We start from the raw sequence: 20491 nt of genomic DNA, 5'->3' as shown, positions 1-20491 counted from the left end.
TCCAGTGCCTCCTAGCAAAACACCTGACACATAGTAGGTGTATTTACTGAATTAATAAATTAATGATTTAACAGTGGCTATGATTGTTTCTGCTATTCCATAATATCTCAAAACTTTCTCCAATGCATAAGCTCATTTATATATTTGCTCATTAATTCAACGGCTGTTGACAGAGTGCTAATTATGTGCAGACTAAGATTTATTCCCCCAGGATAATTTGCCATCCAGCAGGGAGAGAGACCAGGGATGGCCCTGGCTGCTGCAGCAGCGCCCGGAGGCGCACCAGCTGCCTCTCGTTCTTCCCTCCCACTCCCCCATGTGGTTCCACTGAAGGTCCCAGGGAGACCTCATGACCACCACCCCTGCCACCCCTGCCACCCCTGCCACCCCTGCCACGCCTCGCACCTGACCGCTCAGGCCTTCAGATCTCCCTGACTTCCACGGTCTGGGAGAAGGCAAATTCTTTCACCCTTTCCTCTGCTCAGATCAGATGGGAATTTCCTTAAAAGATCTTTATTAAGAAATTTAAATAAAGTGACAACAAAAATGTTCAAAAGAGAAAAGGATAGAGATAGAAGAGTTTATAAAATCTGGACTTTTCACTCCAAAGTTTTGCCTCCGAAGTCTTGCCGCAATGGTGTTGTTTGAGAGGTTAAATAAATGCTTAATGGCATAGAACTCTTAAGCTGCCGACCTTTTGCAATGAGATCTGGGGAGTAAGTCAATGCAACATTCCTGTTCTGAGTTTGTAAACTGTAATCAAACTACAAATTTAGGAATGTATGTTATTATAAAATATATTATTGTATATTATATACTATTACATGTAAAATATTATATATAAGTACATCTATAATATATAATCCTTTAAGAGTATGTGCTGTATGATTCCAATATATAATAATATGTATACAATATAGATATTTTTGATAGATATATAGAATATATTTTGATATCTATATAAAAATATCTCTACACTATATTGTATATATTATATCTATATTTTATAATATATTACCTATATGCCTGTACTATCCTATATATAGATATATATGCTTAAAACCTTTTAAGATTCTCTTACCTCCTTTAAATTTCTCAGAGATTTAAGAGAACTACATAGCAACACAGACAATACTAAGCAGAAAAATAGCACAATGCAAAACTGTTGGTACCACATCATTATAATTATACATATAGACAAAGTCTTCAAGGAAAATGAAAAAGTCTTCGTATGGTAGAGAAAGTGATTGACTTCTTTACCTATTTTCAAAATACCCTTTATTGTTCTCATGACAATGATTTAGCAATACGTAAAAGTCACACAAAAATTTAATAGAGAATAAACATAGTGAAATGTCAATTTGAAACTGCTCCTGAGCCCAGTTTTGTGTTGTTGACTTATGGAGTGTTATTTTCTAGTAAGTAGGATATATCTGTAAGTCTACATTTCTTTTTGTCCATTTGATCACATATTTTATTTTTAAAGATTTTATTTACTTTTATAGAGAGGGGAAGGGAGGGAGAAAAGGAGAAAAACATAGATGCTGAGCGAGAAACATGGACTGGCTGCCTCTCTCACTCTCCAAACTGGGGACCTGGCCTGCAACCCAGGCATGTGCCCTGACCAGGAATCAAACCGGTAACCTTTTAGTTTGTGGGAATGATGCCCAGACTGCTGAGCCACATCAGTCAGGGCTTGACCACTTATTTTAGCATCATCTGCAAACTGACAAATGGAGTAGAAAGCATAACAAATGTTTTTTCTTCTAACCTGGGATAATCTCTTGCAGCAATCACTGATCATTATTCTGACAATACACCATGAGTGGAAGCTTTGAGGGCAGCGACTGCAAAGCCCAAGGTTATTAACTTTTTTTATTTTGGATTCCCTTTACACAGCATTAATTACCCAGAAAAAGTTTTTCCTAAACTGAATTTTTTTTAGGTAACCATTTTTGAAGGAATAAATATTTTTTCCCACGTGGTCCAAAAGTTTCCTGGAAGGTAACACCAGCTTCCTATACAGGTAAACATTTGAAGTTCTGTTCACACTTGCTACACGTCTGTTCATGACAAATCTACTGTGGTCATTATGAATTTTTCCAGTTTTGTCATTTAGTCTTTTTGCAAATATGGAGTTAAATAATTTTACAGATGGGTTAACATTTGAGCAAAAATACACAACCTACTCATTCCATGAGTTAAAGAATTTTCCCACTATAAAAATCCCATTGAATCATCTTAATCAAGATTGTTAAGCATTCTTTGGACTTTGAAAATAAAGTTGTGCAATAAACCCATTTTTCCTATAGTTCTCAAGATGGAGAACTTGATTAATCAAAGTCATGAGGATTTGCATTTGCATTTGGGTTCTGATAATGTCTATGTAACTCTGGACAAGTCAACTTAGTGTCATGAGCATTGGTTTCTTCATCTATGAAACAGGGAAACAACCCTAAAATGCCTTGTCTGGCCCCAATTATACAGACAAATTCATTTGTGGAAATCTGAACATGGTTGAGATATAGAGGAGATAACAAATTACCAAAATATGTCTTACTATTTAATATTTTCCTTCATCTAGTTCATTTTCCTTTTTCGGTGTAGTATGGGCTTTCTGGCTTCTGATCATTTTGTGTTATTTTTCCTGGCAAAATTACATGTGCTTTATTTTATTTTCTTTTTGATTTTGAAAGAGGAGATGTCATTCTAGCACTTTCCTCAATCACAGCTTAAAAAATATTTCAGCATCTTGAAGTCCACTTCAAGTGACACACCCAGTTTTGATAAAAAGAGTTAAATTTTGTTGCCAAGAATCCTGCAATTAACCAAATCCTGGTGTTAAATTTACAATCCCATTTCTTGTCATATTTAAAAAAAATAGTATTAATCTATTATTATTTATCCAAATTACAAAGAGAATATTGGTCACATAAAAAAGAAATCTGAAGCAATACCCACTGAGCAGTGAACAGTGCTCTTTGCTAAAGATGAGCTAATAGGGGACTTTTTACCTTCTACATTTTATACATGTTTGTATATATATGTATTAGGTTCATAAACAAAAAAATACACATATTTTTAAAATTGTGTGCTTATTGTAGAAAATGGACAAGTCATAAAATGTTGAAAGAACAGTGAAAGTAAAAAGATGCAAAAGCGTATTGCAGAACGGCACAGGCCAGACATGAGCCTTGGCTGGCATTGTGCACCACAGTTCCCAGCACGTGCACTGCTGACCCTAAAAACTGGCTGGTGGTGCTGCCCTGCTTCCGGAAAAACTTTGCCAGGCTGCAAAGAGCACGTGCCATGGTTCTGCTTCTTTGCATCATTAACTCCTGATTCAAAGTCCAAAGTGAATATGTCTGTCAAAGCCTAGCTCTTATATCCTGTATCATAGCTGTAAGGAAGACTGGGAGAGCGAGAGCAGTTCTAGGTCACACTCCCAGGAAACAGGTTCTGAGACAGATTTTTGTGCAGGTTTATTGAGGAATGATGGTCTCAGGCGCATCTGTAGGAGAGTGAGGAAGGCAGGGGATAGATGGAAAAGCTGAACTGCAGAGCAGTTGCAACGGAGGGAATTTGCTCAGTTGCTCTAAAGGGAATTCGGAGTTGGAATATTCCTTTAGACTTGCCCCAAACTGAGGCAAGGGGTCTAATATTTGTACTCCTCCAATGACTAGTCATTGACTGTACATGCCACCAGAGCGAGTGGCACAATCTTGGGCAAAACAGCCCTCTTTTGCTTAGAGCAATTTCTAGAAAAAGAGTCAGCTGTGAGCCCTTGGCAGCCAATATTCCTGGCAACTGAGGAAATGAAGGGGGAATTAGGTGTGCAGACCACAGCATCCACCGCAGTCTGTCCTTCACGCCATGTAGATCTGCTTCCTTTATATAAGCAGTCCACTCCATCTGGGAACAGCTCCAGGATCTGAATGATCTCCTTTCCGGAAAAAGCTTCTGAGAGAAAGTTTAGTGGGGCCAACAATAGCCCTCACTGCTTCAATGGGTCTTAAGCCACAATCTCCCTCCCCTAATACACATTTTAGTCTAGAATTCCAGATTTCTCTCACCTTCAATCTAGATGGTCCGGGACTGCTGAGAGATTTCTCAGTGAATCACTTGAATGCAAAATGAATTCTTTCCTACCCTCAGTGAGCAACAGCAATCCTATCTCCTTATATGATCAAGATCAATTAATCCTCCATGACACTATGGTTATTCTTATCTTTACTTGTTTGTCTCTTGGCAGGAGGAGCCCAAAGGGAAAGGGCGGTAGCTGCAGGGAAATTTTACTTTGCCCCCTGGTGGAAGCATTCCCCTTTAGAAACAAGGATCTGTGAAACTTCAAATTCAGGGGATAAGAAGCTCAAATTCAGTAGAGCAAATGGGAGTGATGGTTAGAGAGGCTACTCCTGCTTACATTCTTTGGTTTCCAACCTCATGCAGTCTGTCTATTGTGAACAAAATACCATATCATGGGCATTGCGTATATTGCATCCTACAGGATAGTGTCTCATTCTTGTTGACTATCATCTTTAAGCCGGTACCTCAACTACACTTTCAAAAGGCTATTCCATTACTTTATTATTCCAGAAGCTTCTGAGTGATGTGGCATGTGATAGGGTCAGTGGATCTCATTATCATGTGGCTGTTACTGCACCTCCCTTGCTCTAGGTTGGTTTTCTTGGTCAGAGGTGATGTGATACAGAATTCCCTGATGGTCGATAATTCTGTAGGTCCTCAGATAAGATGTTGCCAAGGCAATGCAGGCAGAAAAGCAAGACTATATCTAGAACATGGGCTAATTCAAGATGAAATCAATGCTCCTTCCAGAGGGTCTCAATAACCAGCTTGGCATTATTGAGCCATGGCTGGCTGGTCCCCTTGCTGGGGACCCAGCACTGGCCTCTGCTGGGGGCAGGCTGGGCACTGCATGGCAGGAGTAGCTGGAACAGCTTTGGTGGGTGGGAGCTCATGCTTTTAAGCCCATTCAGAGCCTCCAACCCGGCCACAATGACTGTTCCATTTCTGAGCCAATTGTGCCAGCACTGGAATGAGTGCTAACAGAGGCTGACTGCCATCAGTTGTCTGAGTCATTCTGCCTGGTTGGTTGTCTAGTGGCTCCTCTGTGGGTGGACACAGTCATGTGGTCATTGAAATGTAGCACAAAGACACTCACACTTTTTTGCTCACTTCCTTAGGTCCATCAGTACCAGGGGTTGGCAAACTAAAGCCCACAGACCGAATCCACCCACTGCCTGCTTTATAAATAAAGTTTTATGGAAACAAAACCATGCTCATTTATTTACATATTGTTTGTGACTGCTTTTGAACTACAACAACAGAGATGAACAATTACAACAGCAGCCATATGGTCCATAAGTCTAAAATATTTGTTCACCCTTTATAGAAAAATTTTCAGGTTCTTTTTTTTCAATCCTCACCCAAGGATATGCTTATTGATTTGAGAGAGACACACACACATATCAATCAGTTGCCTCCCATATGCTCCCCAACTGGGGATTGAACTTGCAACTCAGGTATGTGCCCTGACTGGGGACTGAACCTACAACCTTTTGATATACGGAACAATGTTCCAACTGAGCCACACCAGCCAAGGCAAAAGTTTCAGATTCTTATTTTAAGAGAGGGGGAAGGGAGGGAGAAAGAGAAGGAGAGAAACATTGATATGTGAGAGAATACATTGTCTTTCACACACAACCCAGGCATGTGCTCTGACACGTAATCCAACCGGTGACCTTTCAGTTCACAAGCCCGGCACTCAATCCACTGAGCCACACCAGCCAGGGAAAAATTTTCAGATTCTTGATTTACATGTTTCTTTCTAATACCTCCTTGTCCCCAGTCTTCCAATACTTTTTAAGTCCTTGATCAATTAACCTATTTACCACTGCCTTCAAGTCTGTATATATTTTTACCTTGACCACTTCTCTTTCTATACAAAGCAGATGACCAGATGTACCGCCCAAAGCTCTCCCTGTTGGGAGGATTTCCCCTCAACATTATATCAGGGTTACCCCTAAAAGGGTCAGTACTATAATAGCTAACACCCACATATTAAGGCAATTCATCCAAGAACCAACCTTGGCCTTTTGCTCCTCCATTAGCCAGTAACCGCAGGAGGTGGCATCAGTCCAACGGTGGAGGATGACTCAGTGGAATAAGCCACTTGCTTCCGTAGCTCTCTTCGGCCTCTGGTCCTACTGTTACAGTGGATTGCTGCTGGGCTCTCTCATCCTCATGACTAGGCAGGTTTCACAGAGACCAGCTCATAACAGGCAGTTCTGGCCACACAGTTGCTTGATATCTTATAGTCTGATGTTCTGTCTCCATCACGGCCCAGGAGCATGCCAGGAGCTGTTATTAACTTATTTATTTTCCTTCTTATTAAAAAATTTATTGTTGTTTAGTTACATTTGTCCTGCCTTTGTCCCCCTTGCTCACCCAAACCATGCCCCGCGACCCCCACAGTCAATCCCCCCCATTTTCTATGCCCATGAGTCTTCTATTCCTGTCCCTTTGCTTGCCCCTTCCCCTTGTTTCCCCTGTTATCCCCCAATCCCATCTCCTCTGGTCACTGTCAGTTTGTTCTTTATCTCCAAGTCTCTGGTTCTGTTTTGCTCATTTGTTTGTTTTGTTGATTAAGTTCCACTTATAGGTGAGATCATATGGTGTTTGTCTTTCACTGCCTGGCTTATTTCACTGAGCATAATATTCTTCAGTTCCATCCATGCTGTCTCAAAAGGTAGGAGTTCCTTCTTTTTTTCTGCCGCATAATATTCCATTATGTAAATGTACCAAAGTTTTTCGATCCACCCATTTACTAATGCGCACTTAGGCTGTTTCCAGCACTTGGCTATTGTAAATAACGCTGCTATGAACATTGGGGTGCATAGGTTCTTTTGAATTGGTGATTCAGGATTCTTAGGGTATAGTCCCACCAGTGGAATCACTGGATTGAAAGGCAGTTCCATCTTTAGTTTTTTCAGGAAATTTCGTACTGCTTTCCACAGTGGCTGCACCAGTCTGCATTCCTACCAACAGTGTGCTAGGGTTTCCTTTTCTCCACAATCTTACCAACACTCGTTGTTTGCTGATCTGTTTATGACAGATATTCTGACTGGTGTGAAGTGGTATCTCATGGTGGTTTTAATTCACATCTCTCTGATGGGTACTAATGTTGAGCTTTTTTTCATTTGTTTATGGGCACTCTGTATGCCCTCCTGGAATAAGTGTCTACTCAGGTCCTTTGCCAATTTTTTTAATTGGATCACTTGTCTTCCTGGTGTAGAGTTGTGTGAGCTCTTTCTTCAATACCATATGGTTGTCTGGGGCTTGCCGCATACTCCCCACGGGTCTTTTCTCATCACAGAAACCTTTACTATCACATAGTCTCCTGGATTACATGGCCCAAGTGGCAGAGTTGCTTGTAATGTCATGGGACTCAGTTGCAAAGCCTTTTCTTGCTCTGGACCCCACTCAGATTGGTCACAATTCCATGTGATGCAGTAAATAGGTCAGAACAGTTTTCCCTGGTATGAAACATGCTCTCTATAGAACTCAAAGAAGCTACCAAGTATTGTGCTTCATCTTCAATGGCTCCCTAAACACTTTACTAATGTGGTTGGCCCCAGAATCTTCCTAGGATTTATTTCCCATTGTCTAGAGAGCATGTACAATATACTTGCCACTTCTGGCTCATATGGTCCAATTAACATGATGCTATTGACATAAAGAACCAATGTGATCTTCTTCAGGGTGTTCAGATAGTCCAGATCTATTTGGATTATATTAGGATGGTGTGCTAAACTTAAAATATGTCCCCACATTCTTTAATATTTCTTGCTTCAGGAGTTAGAGAGTAATTTCTCTTCCCTAGTAGATCCCTTGTTCTCAGGGAAGTTAGCTTCCATGTTGTGAGGACACTCAAGCAACCAATGCAGAGGCCCATGTGAGGTTTCCTGGCAACACCCATGTGAATGAGTCAACTAGAACGTGAATCTTCTGGCACCAGTTAGGCCTTTGAATGACTGCAGGAACTGTGGATGTCCTGGCTATAATCACATGAGAGATCCTGAGCCAGAACCACCCAGCTAAGCTACTCCTGAACTTCTGACCCATAGAGACTGTGAGATAATACATTACTGTCTGCTCCAGAGCTTCTGGGACCTGGTGCCACGGGATGCCTGCAGAAGCCTTCTCAGCATTCATGTTCATGTGGCCCTTAGGTATGAGGTATCTTGATTAGTGGGGGATAAAAGCTTCTCTCTTTCGTTGCCTGACAAAAAATTCTAAAGCACATTTCATAAGTCTTCTCTGGTGGTCCCTCAAGAATCAGGCAATAGTTACACATAGTGGTAGTCAATTTATTGATGTATCTTTGTATCATTGGCTTTCCTTTTCCCCTGGTTCACTCTATATTATTCCTCACTCATATTCCCTGGGATCACCTTTCCCCTAAAACTATGTGCACACAATTCTTTGTCTGCTTTCAAGGGAGCCCACAAGATAATGTAAAAAAAAGGTATGTGATGTAACTGAACTCTGATTTTATATATTTTTATATATATATAATCTTAAATTACTTAATGTAGAAATATTGAGGTCAGTATTAAATCAATACTTAGTTTACTTAATACAGAATCCTGTATTTACTTAACCTCTGTATTAATACTTCAAACAGAGGTTAAGTAAGTTAAATTATTTAATGTAGAAATATTGAAGTCAGGAATAATGTTACTCTCTCCACTGTGACTTGACATCATTTTAGAAGTATTAGCCAACACATATTACATAAGAGAAAGCATATTAGATAAGACATGTACTAATTGAAAAAGAAGAGCTACAATGTCTCTTTTTAGCAATGTGCTCAGCATTCTTGACGATCTCTTCTTCAACAGTGTTTGGACAGAACAGACCCGTGGACTCCCCTTCTTCAATATCAAAGCAAGACCCTCCACCAGAAAATAAATGAATGAATGAATGAATGAATGAATGAATGAATGACTTGCTCAAGGCTTGGATGATGGTTAGCATTTTTTTTAGCAATAAACTATTTTATTTCAGTTTCTAAAATGTATCTTTTTTAACATATATTTTATTGATTATGCTATTACAATTGTTCCATTTTTTTCCTCCCCTTTATTCTCCTCCACCCTGCACCCCACCTCCCACTAGCATTCCCCCCACCTTAATGCATGTCCATGGGTCGTACACATAAGTTCTTTGGCTTCTCCATTTCTTATACTATTCGTAACTTCCCCCCTGTCTATTTCGTATCTACTATTTATCCTTCTTATTCCCTGTACCTTTTCCTCCATTCTCCTCCCTCCCCCTCCCCTCTGATCTCCATTTCCATGATTCGGTTCCTGTTCTAGTTGTTTGCTTAGTTTGTTTTTGCTTTTGTTTTCTAGGTTCAGTTGTTGATAGTTGTGAGTCTGTTGTCATTTTACTGTTCACAGATTCTAATCTTCATCTTTTTCTTAGATAAGTCCCTTCAGCATTTCATATAATAAGGGCTTGGCGATGATGACCTCCTTTAACTTTACCTTATCTGGGAAGCATTTTATCTTCCCTTGCATTCTAAATGATAGCTTTGCTGGATAAAGTAATCTTGGATGCAGGTCCTTGCCTTTCATGACTTAGAATACTTCTTTCCAGCCCCTTCTGGCCTGTAAAGTTTCTTTTGAGAAATCAGCTGATAGCCTTATGGGAACTCCTTTGTAGGTAACTGTCTCCTTTTCTCTTGCTGCTTTTAAGATCCTCTCCTTATCTTTAATCTTGGGTAATGTACTTTTGATGTGCCTTGGTGTGTGCTTCCTTGGGTCCAACTTCTTTGGGATTCTCTGAGCTTCCTGGATCTCCTGGAAGTCTATTTCCTTTGCCACATTGGAAAAGTTCTCCTTCATTATTTTTTCAAATAAGTTTTCAATTTCTTGCTCTTATTGTCCTTCTGGCACTCCTACGATTTGGACGTTGGAATGTTTAAAGTTGTCCCAGAGGTTCCTAAGACTCTCCTCATTGTTTTGAATTCTTGTTTCTTCATTCTGTTCCGGTTGAGTGTTTATCTCTTCCTTCTGCCCCCTTTTTCTTTATTTCACTTTGCATAACCTTCACTTTTTCCTCCATTTTGCAACCGTACTCAACCATTTCTGTGAGCATCCTGATTACCAGTGTTTTGAACTATGCATCTGATAGGTTGGCTATCTCTTCATGACTTAGTTCTATTTTTTGGATCTTTGATCTGTTCTTTCATTTGGGCCACGTTTCTGTGTCTCAGCGTACCTGTTACATTGCAAGGGGAGGAGCCTTAGGTATTGGCCAGAGCAGGGCAACCCAGGGGGCTGTGTTGTGATGCTGTATGTGGGGGAAGGGTCTGAGAGAGAGCAATGCGGGTTGCTTGGCTCCCGGCCAGCTTTCAGTCACTTCCCCTGCTCCCCACAAGCAAATTGAGCCCTTCTAGTGCTGATCCCCCAGGTCGGTGGGTTTGTGTACATTCTAGGACCCTACAGTTCTCTCCAATGAACTCTCCTGTGAGGCTGGGAGTTTCTCCTGCTGTCGCAACCCCCATAGGTTTTAACAGCCAGAGGTTTTGAGGATTTCTTTTCCCACGCTGGAACGCTGGATTGCCTGATCTGTCTTATCCTCAGTTTTTCCTCCTAGTTTATCCGCATGCAAATGTGGGGTAATGGACTTAACCACCTGGTCCTCCAGCTGCCACCTTGCTATGCATCCTTTCCGCCCTGGCTGCCTGTCTCTGCCTCTCCTACCAGTCTGGATGAATGTTTCTTCTTTAGTTCTTTGGTTGTCGGACTTCCGTACAGTTTGATTTCCTGGCAGTCTGGTTATATTTTGTTTTTAAATATATTTTTGTTCTTCTTTTGGTTGTGTGAGAGGGCAAAGTGTATCTACCTACACTTCCATCTTGGCCGGAAGTCTCAGTGGAATTTTAATATGTACTTCCCTTGTTACAAAAAAGTACTGAGCATCTTTTCCATTTGCATTTCTTTTTCTACTAACTGTGTTCACATACTTTTCTCATTTTAAAAATCAGGAACACTTCATATATTAGGAGTATTAGCCCTTTGAGATATTAGCTGCAAATATCTTTTTCTAGTTTGCCAATTTGAGTTTTGAAAATTTATGGTGATCTCTCTGTCCTTTGAAAGCATTCAGGCATGCCTTGGAGATATTGGTGCCAGATGACTGCAATAAAGTGACTCTTGTAATAAAGAGAGTAACAAATAATTTTTTGGTTTCCCAGTGCATATAAAACTTATGTTTACATTATACTGTAGTCTATTAAGTGTGCAATAGCATTATGTCTAAAAATAACCATATACATATCTTAATTAAAAATAGTTTATTGTGGCTTCCAGCCAAGATGGAGGTGTACGTAGATACACTTTGCCTCTTCGCACAACCAAAAGAAGGACAACAACATATTTAAAAACAAAAACAACCAGAACTGCCAGAAAATCAAACTGTATAGAAGTCTGACAACCAAGAAGTTAAACAAGAAACATTCATTCAGACTGTTAGGAGGGGCAGAGACAGGCAGCCAGAGTGGAAAGGACACATGGCAAGGTGACAGCTCTCAGACCAGGTGGTTCCACATACGAGTGCGGATAAACCAGGAGGAAAAACTGAGGATCAAGACAGACTGCGCAATACAGCGTTCCAGCGTGGGAAAAGAAATCCTCAAAACCTCTGGCTGTTAAAACCTATGGGGGTTGCGACAGCAGGAGAAACTCCCAGCCTCACAGGAGAGTTCATTGGAGAGAACTGTAGGGTCCTAGAATGTACACAAACCCACCGACCTGGGGGATCAGCACTAGAAGGGCTCAATTTGCTTGTGGGGAGCAGGGGAAGTGACTGAAAGCTGGCCGGGAGCCAAGCAACCCGCATTGCTCTCTCTCAGACCCTTCCCCCACATACAGCATCACAACACAGCCCCCTGGGTTGCCCTGCTCTGGCCAATACCTAAGGCTCCTCCCCTTGCAATGTAACAGGTACGCTGAGACACAGAAACGTGGCCCAAATGAAAGAACAGATCAAAGATCCAAAAAATAGAACTAAGTCATGAAGAGATAGCCAACCTATCAGATGCATAGTTCAAAACACTGGTAATCAGGATGCTCACAGAAATGGTTGAGTACGGTTGCAAAATGGAGGAAAAAGTGAAGGTTATGCAAAGTGAAATAAAGAAAAAGGGGGCAGAAGGAAGAGATAAACACTCAACCGGAACAGAATGAAGAAACAAGAATTCAAAACAATGAGGAGAGTCTTAGGAACCTCTGGGACAACCTTAAACATTCCAACGTCCAAATCGTAGGAGTGCCAGAAGGACAATAAGAGCAAGAAATTGAAAACTTATTTGAAAAAATAATGAAGGAGAACTTTTCCAATGTGGCAAAGGAAATAGACTTCCAGGAGATCCAGGAAGCTCAGAGAATCCCAAAGAAGTTGGACCCAAGGAAGCACACACCAAGGCACATCAAAAGTACATTACCCAAGATTAAAGATAAGGAGAGGATCTTAAAAGCAGCAAGAGAAAAGGAGACAGTTACCTACAAAGGAGTTCCCATAAGGCTATCAGCTGATTTCTCAAAAGAAACTTTACAGGCCAGAAGGGGCTGGAAAGAAGTATTCTAAGTCATGAAAGGCAAGGACCTGCATCCAAGATTACTTTATCCAGCAAAGCTATCATTTAGAATGCAAGGGAAGATAAAATGCTTCCCAGATAAGGTAAAGTTAAAGGAGGTCATCATCGCCAAGCCCTTATTATATGAAATGCTGAAGGGACTTATCTAAGAAAAAGATGAAGATTAGAATCTGTGAACAGTAAAATGACAACAGACTCACAACTATCAACAACTGAACCTAGAAAACAAAAGCAAAAACAAACTAAGCAAACAACTAGAACAGGAACCGAATCATGGAAATGGAGATCAGAGGGGAGGGGGAGGGAGGAGAATGGAGGAAAAGGTACAGGGAATAAGAAGGATAAATAGTAGATACGAAATAGACAGGGGGAAGTTACGAATAGTATAAGAAATGGAGAAGCCAAAGAACTTATGTGTACGACCCATGGACATGCATTAAGGTGGGGGGAATGCTAGTGGGAGGTGGGGTGCAGGGTGGAGGAGAATAAAGGGGAGGAAAAAAATGGAACAATTGTAATAGCATAATCAATAAAATATATATTTAAAAAAAGAAAAAATACACTGAGATAACATTTTTTTGCTATCAGATTGGCAAAAATCAAAAAGTTTGACAACATACCCCAATGGTGAGATACAGGAGTCAGGCTGTTTCACCTGTTGCTCATGCAATGTTAAGTGGCACAATCTTTATGGAAGACAATTTGGTAATATTCAGCAAAATTAAATATGCATTTACCTTTTGATTTAATAATCCTACTTCTAGGAATCTAGCCCAAAGACTCACAGGTAAAATGAAATGACATGCAAACAAGAAGTTCATTGCAGAACTATTTGTAATTTTTTTAAAAAGACTGTAAACACTACAAAAGTCCATCAAAAGTGACTGGTTAAATGTTACAGTCATACAATGGAGTAATTTATTACCATTAAAAGCAATGAGATGATTCTCTATTGCCATGGACTGAAACATTGTCCCTCAAAATTCATATATTGAAGTATTACCCGCTAATGTGATAGTATTTGGATATAAGGCCTTCGGTAGGTAGTAGGTTTAGATAAGGTCATGAGGATGGCGCCCTTGTGATGGGATTAGTGCCCTTATAAGAAAATACACCAGAAAGCTTACTCTGTCTTCCTACCATGTGAGGATATAGAGAGCGGATGGTAATCTAAAATACAGGAGGAGAGTCCTCACCAGAAAACAACCATACTAGCATCTTGATCTTGGATTTCCAGGCTCCAGAGCTGTGAGATAATGAATTTTTGTTTTATAAGCCACACAGACTGTGGTGTTTTGTTATGGCACCTCTAACTGCCTAAGATACCCATCTACTTCTATGGAGCGATTCCAGTGTGCAGTATGCTATTCTTTGGGTATGAAAAGTGTGGAAATATGCAAAAGTATTTGCTGATTTTTTCATATAAAAAAATGGAAACATAGTCTTTCCTAATCTGTTTACTCAGGAGGAACTCTTAAAATAAGTTTTAGTTCTCAGAGAACCATGCAGAAAAATTATCCATACACTAGCATGATTATTAAAATGTAGATACAATGATCCAATAATAATTGCCAATGCTTTTTTGAGTAGAGAATGTTGTTTTTTTCCTGTAGATTGTACATTTTTCTTAATTTATTAGCACACCCTTTTTGTGTGTTTTTTCCAATCCACAAAGGATAGCAACTCCAATGCAAGTCACGACTGTAAGTAAAGAAACTTTTAGCCTTCCATTAAACAAGATTTCTACTTTAATATTTTATATCATCCAAGAAGATCTAAAGTCTTATTACAAATTTCTACTATACAAGATGTTAATGTATGTGGTATATACATACATTCCCAGTAGGGGAAAAAACAGGTTTTTCCCTACTGAAAACTAAAAATTACTTTTTAGCCAAACTTCTTTTAAAATGAAGTAGTTAAACTTTCCTTTCTTGACATCAATTGATTTCTTTTCTATTTACAAAAATTTTTAACAGCTTTTTTGAGATGTAACTCACATATACCATACACTTCTCCCATTGCCAATGTCTAATTCAGTGGTCTTTAGTAGATTTGTAGATATGTCAGCTATCACCACAGTCAATTTTTGAACATTTATATCACCTAAAAAAGAAAACCCAGACCCATTAGCTATGACCCTTTCTTCCTTATTCACCCAACCCAAGGAAAGCACCAGTCCCCTAAACTGAATCATATACTACGTGGTCTTTTGTGACTGCCTCCTTTCACTTAGCACAGTGTTTTCAGGGTTCATCCATTGTATCAGTACTTCATTCCTTTTTATGGCTTAATAATATTCCATTGCATGGATATACCACATTTCATTAAAAAATTCATGACAATAGACATTTGAGTTGTTTCTCTCTTTTGACTATTATGAATAGTGATGCTATAAACATTCATGTGCATGTTTTTATGTGGACATACATTTTTAATTATCTAGGGTATATATGTAGGAGTGGAATTGTTGGGTCATGTGTTAACCCTATATGTAGTCATTTGAGGAAGTGCCAAACTGTTTTTCAAAGCAGCTGAACCATTTTACATAATCACTAGCAGTATATGAGTGTTCTAATTTCTCCACATTCTCACTAATGTCTATCTGTCTTTTTCGTTATACCATACTAGTGTGTATGCAGTGGTATCTTGTTAGTAGTTCTGATTTGTATTTCCCCCATGGATAATGATGCAGAACATCTTTTTTATGTGTTTGTTGGCCATTTATATATCTTCTTTGAGAAATATCTATTCAGACACTTTGCCTACTTAATTTTTTAAATTGTGGTATAATACACATAAAACTCATCATTGTAACCATTTTAAGTGTAGAGTTCAATAGTGTTAAGTACATTCACATTGCTGTTCTTCGCTTATTTTTATATTGAATTATTTGTATTTCATTACTGAGTTGCGTTTTAAGAGTTCTATGTTCTAGATACAAATCCCTTATTAGATATATGGTTTGTAACTATTTTCTCCCATTCTGTGGGTTGTCTTTTCTCTTTCTTGATAGTATTTTTTTTAAAAAGACTTTATTTATTTATTTATTTAAGGGGAAGGGAGAGAGAAAAAGAGAGAGAGAAATATCAGTGTGAGAGATGTCAATTGGTTGCTGCTTGCACGTCCCCAACTAGGGACCTGGCCCCAACCCAGGCATGTACCCTGACTGGGAATAGAACCAGTGACCTTTTGGCTTGCAGGACAGTGTTCAATCTACTGAGGCCCACAAACCAGGGCTCTTGATAGTATTTTTCTGAAACACAAAAGATTTAAATTTAGATGAAGACCAACTTTTTTCCTTGCTTATGCTTTTAGTATCATATCTATTTTCTTCTAAGACTTCAATAAACCTAGCTTTCATATTTAGGTCTTGGATCCATTTTGGGTTAAATTTTTTAAAGAGACTTTATTTATTTATTTCTAGAGAATAATAGGAGAAGGAAGGGAGAAAGAGAGGGAGAGAATCATCAATCAGCTGCCTCTCGCTTTCCCCCAACTGTGGACCTGGCCCACAACCCAGGTATATGCCCCTACAGGGATTTGAATGGGCAACCTTTGGGTTCACAGGCCAGTGCTCAATCCACTGAGCCACATCGGCCAGGGCGTGAGTTAAATTTTTTTTGGTGTGAGGTAAGATTTCAATTTTACTCTATTGCATGTAGCTATCCAGTTGTCCTGGCATCCTTTTTTGAAATAATTATTTCCTCATTGAGTGATCTTGGCACTTGAGTCAAAACTCAGTTGACTATAGACAAATGGTTTTATTTCTGAACTCTCAATTGTATTCCATTGATCAGTATGTCAGTCCTTATGCCAATACTATTCTACCTTGATTACTGTTGCTTTGTAGTAAGTTTTGAAATCAGGAAATGTAAATCTTCCAACTTTTTTATTCTTTTTCAAGAATGTTTTTGCTATTCTATGTCCCTTTCAATTCCAAATGAATTTTGGAATTAGCTTGTTAATTTTTATAAAGAAGTCAGCTGGAATTTTGATAGGGATCACATTTAATCTGTAGATCAATTTGGGGAGTATTTTCATCTTAATAATATTAAGTCATCTGTTCCATGAACATGCATTGTTTTCCCTTTATTTAGCTCCTTTTAATTTCTTTCACCAATTTTTTGTTGGTTTTCAGAATATAAATTTCAAGCTTTTGTTAAATGGATTCCCAGGATTTAATTTGTTATGATGCTATTGAAAATAGAATAGTTTTATTAATTTCACCTTCAGATTATCAAAACGTATAGAAAAACGTAAATTTTTGTATTTCAATTTTGTATCCTGCAACCCTGCTGAACTTATTTATTAGTTCTGATAGTTTTTTAGTAGACTCCTTAGCAATTCTAGATACAATATCTTCAAATCAAGATAGTTTTATTTTTTCCTTTTAATCTGGATGCCTCTCATTACATTTTATTGATAACGCTGGTTAGTTCCTCCAGCATAATGCTGCGTACAATTGGTGAGAATGCACATTTTTGTCTTGTTCCTGATTTCAGAGGGAAAGCATCCAGTCTTTCATCATTAAGTATGATATAAGCTGTGGGTTTATTGTAGATAATACTTTATCAGGTTGAGAAGATTCCCTTCTTTCCATAGTCTGTTAAGTGTTTTTATCATGAAAAGGTATTAGATTTTGTTGGATGCTTTTCCTGCATCTATTGAGATAAACATGTGGTTTTTGTATTTTATTTTATTAGTATGTTCTATTATATTAGTTGATTTTCATATATTGAACCAAACTTTAATTCCTGGTATAAATCCCACTCAGTCTTTGTGTATAAATCTTTTTATATATTGCTACATTTTGTTTGCTGGTATTTAGTTATGGATATTTGTGTCTATGTTCATAAGGAATACTGGTCTGTAGTTATCTTTTTTGTGTGAGTTCTTTGATATCAGGGCAACACTGGCCTCGTAGAATGAGTTAGGAAGTGTCCCACCTCTATTATTATTATTATTTTTTTTTGGAAGAGTTTGAAAAGGGTCAATGCTAGTTCAACACTTTGTGGGAGTCAACAGTAAAGTCATCTGGTTCTGGGTTTTTCTTTGTGGGAAGTTTTAAAAATTGTTGACTCAATCTCCTGTTATAAATTAATTAAAATTTTCTGTTTCCTTTTTAGTCTATTTTGGCAGTTTGTGGCTATCTACAAATTTACTCATCCCATCTAGGTTATCCAGTTTGTTGGCAAGAAATGACTCATACTGTTCTCTTACAATTATTTTAATAATATTCTTGTAATATGATTACTGATATCCCCCTTTTCATTCATAATTTTAGTAATTTGAACCTTCTCTTTTTTTCTTGGTCAATCTAGCTAAATGTTTGTCAATTTTGTTGATTTTTCAAAGAATTAATTTTTGGTTTTGGTGATTTTCTGTATTTAAAAAAATTCTTAATTTGTTTATCTCCATTCTAATCTTTTTACTTGTTTCCTTCTAAATCCATGTGCTTTGGACTTAGTTTGCACTTCTCTTTCTGGTTTATAAGGTGGGAGAGTAAGTTATTCATCTGAGATCTTTCTTCTTTTTCAAATAGGCACTGCCCTAAGAACTGTTTTCACTGCATCTCACAAGTCATGGTATGTTGTATCTTTGTTTTCATATATCTCATATATTTTCTGATTTTCTTTTCCATTTCTTCTTTGAACCAATTGTTATTTAGGACTGTGTTGTTTAATATTTCAGAGTGCCCCACATTTCTTTCTGTTATTGATTTCTAATTCTATTTCATTATGGTTGGAGAACTTACTTCATATTATTTCTGTCTTTTTAAATGCACTGAAGTTTGTTTTATGGTCTAGCATATAGTGTGTCTTGAGATTGTTCCATGCCCAGTGTAGAAGTTTTGTTTTGTTGTTGTTAGATCTACCTAGTGTTCTGTAGATATCTGTTATGTGCAGTTGGTTTATAGTGCTGTTCCAATCTTCTCTTTGTTGATCTTCTGTCTAGTTATTTTACCCTTATTGGAAATAAAGTATTGAAGTTTCCAAATATTATTGTTGACTTGTCTATATCGCTCTATAATTATGTCATTTTTTGTTTTATGTACTTCAGAATTTTGTTGTTAGCTGCATATGTCTATAATTATCATATCTTCTTAATGAATTGTGCAGCAGCTCTGGACAACAGAAGTAGAGGTCTTAATTTACAAATAATCACAAATATTAAGGTGTGATATTTACTGGTGAAATCTGTTGACTCATCAGTCTGGATAGAGATGTTATTGATTTCGGCCTGTTACACAAAACCTCTTTGGCATCATGTGATGTCATGAACACAGTGTCTCATTTTATTTTGGGGGATAACAACCTTTCCATTTTCTTACACTGTATCTTGTTTTAGAGTTTAGTTACCTCTAATTTTACATCTGGCATTATTAGATTCTCATGAACTATACAACTTTTTCTTTCCTGGGCAATAAGTCCTACTACTAAATAATTTGCTTCATGAGCATTTTCCAGTAACCATTTACAATAATTAGCTCCTTTACTTGTCAAAAAGCTGTTATTTGTATTTAAACATCTTTCAGTTTTGGAGCCTATGACTAAATGTGTACCCTCAAAAATCATATATTAAATTTTAATGCCCAGTGTGATGGTATATGGAGGCCTTTGGGAGTGATCAGATCAAGAGAGGAAACCTTATGAATGGGATTAGCACCCTCATAAAAGAGACCCTTCCCTTGCTCCTTCTGTTATGTAAAGAAAGTTGTCTGGGAACCAGGTTCTCATCAGACACTGAATCTTCTGGTGCCTTGATCTTGGACTTTCCAGCCTATAGTTTTCAGTTACAGCAATCCAAATGGATGAAGACAGGGCCATAGCTGAATGTGCAAGTTGCTCATTGCAGATGATTTGCAAAGGAACAAAACACCTCCAATTAGTGGCTCAGGTAAACCCTATTCATAAGTATCTTTAAAAATAAGATGAATTTTTTCATGTCCATTGTCCCTTAGTACATTGAAATGACTCAGAAAACCAAAAATCTTCAACACTACCATGGTCAGAAATGTTGGTAAACCTAGGCCTCCAATCTTTCTTTTCTTTTTCATACTGCATCTTCAGAAATCACCAGATTGGCCTTGACTGTGTGGCTCAGTTGGTTGGGTGTCATCCTGCAAAGTGAAGGGTTGCTGGTTTGATTCCCAGTCAGGGCACATGCCTGGGTTGTAGGTTCTGTCCCCACCTGAGGCATGTATGAGAGGCAACTGATCAATGTTTTGCTCTCACATCAATATTTCTCTCCTTCTCTTTCTCCCTCCTTTCCCCTCTCTCTAAATATAAATAAAATCCACTTTAAAATCACCATATTGGACTGTCAAACATTTTTGTAAAACACAAATGCAAGTGCTAATACAATGAAAACCAGAAGGATATATTAAAATACCTACATGAGAAAATTGAAAAAATAATGAATGTATAAAGATACACATCACTTCTAACATGTGATACACATTTTGAAATATTTAAAAAAAACTGCAAAATGATGGGTATACAGCTAAGTTGTTGCACTAAAAATTCCTCCTTCAGAATGAAATTTTACATTTTGTATTCTATTGAACTGGTAAGACTTGTCTGCCCTGCGAACAAGATAGCAGTGTGTAAGGACAAGTTGGGAAAAGAAATTTGAGTGAGAGAATATAGTGTTTTAGACTATGTCCACAGATTTTTTTATACTCTTTCCTTCAAAAGGTAGAGCTTAATCCTCCTCCCCTGAAGCGTGAGCTATTCTTAGTAATTTGCCTAATAAACAGCATGTTGCAGAAGTGAGAGTGTGTGCTGTTCAAGATTAAGA

Source organism: Pteronotus mesoamericanus, unplaced genomic scaffold, assembly GCF_021234165.1.
Source record: "Pteronotus mesoamericanus isolate MK-2021 breed Mesoamerican mustached bat unplaced genomic scaffold, CSHL_Meso_final contig_44, whole genome shotgun sequence".
In the NCBI taxonomy this organism is placed as follows: Eukaryota; Metazoa; Chordata; class Mammalia; order Chiroptera; family Mormoopidae; genus Pteronotus; species Pteronotus mesoamericanus.
Note: the sequence above shows the minus strand (reverse complement) of the source record.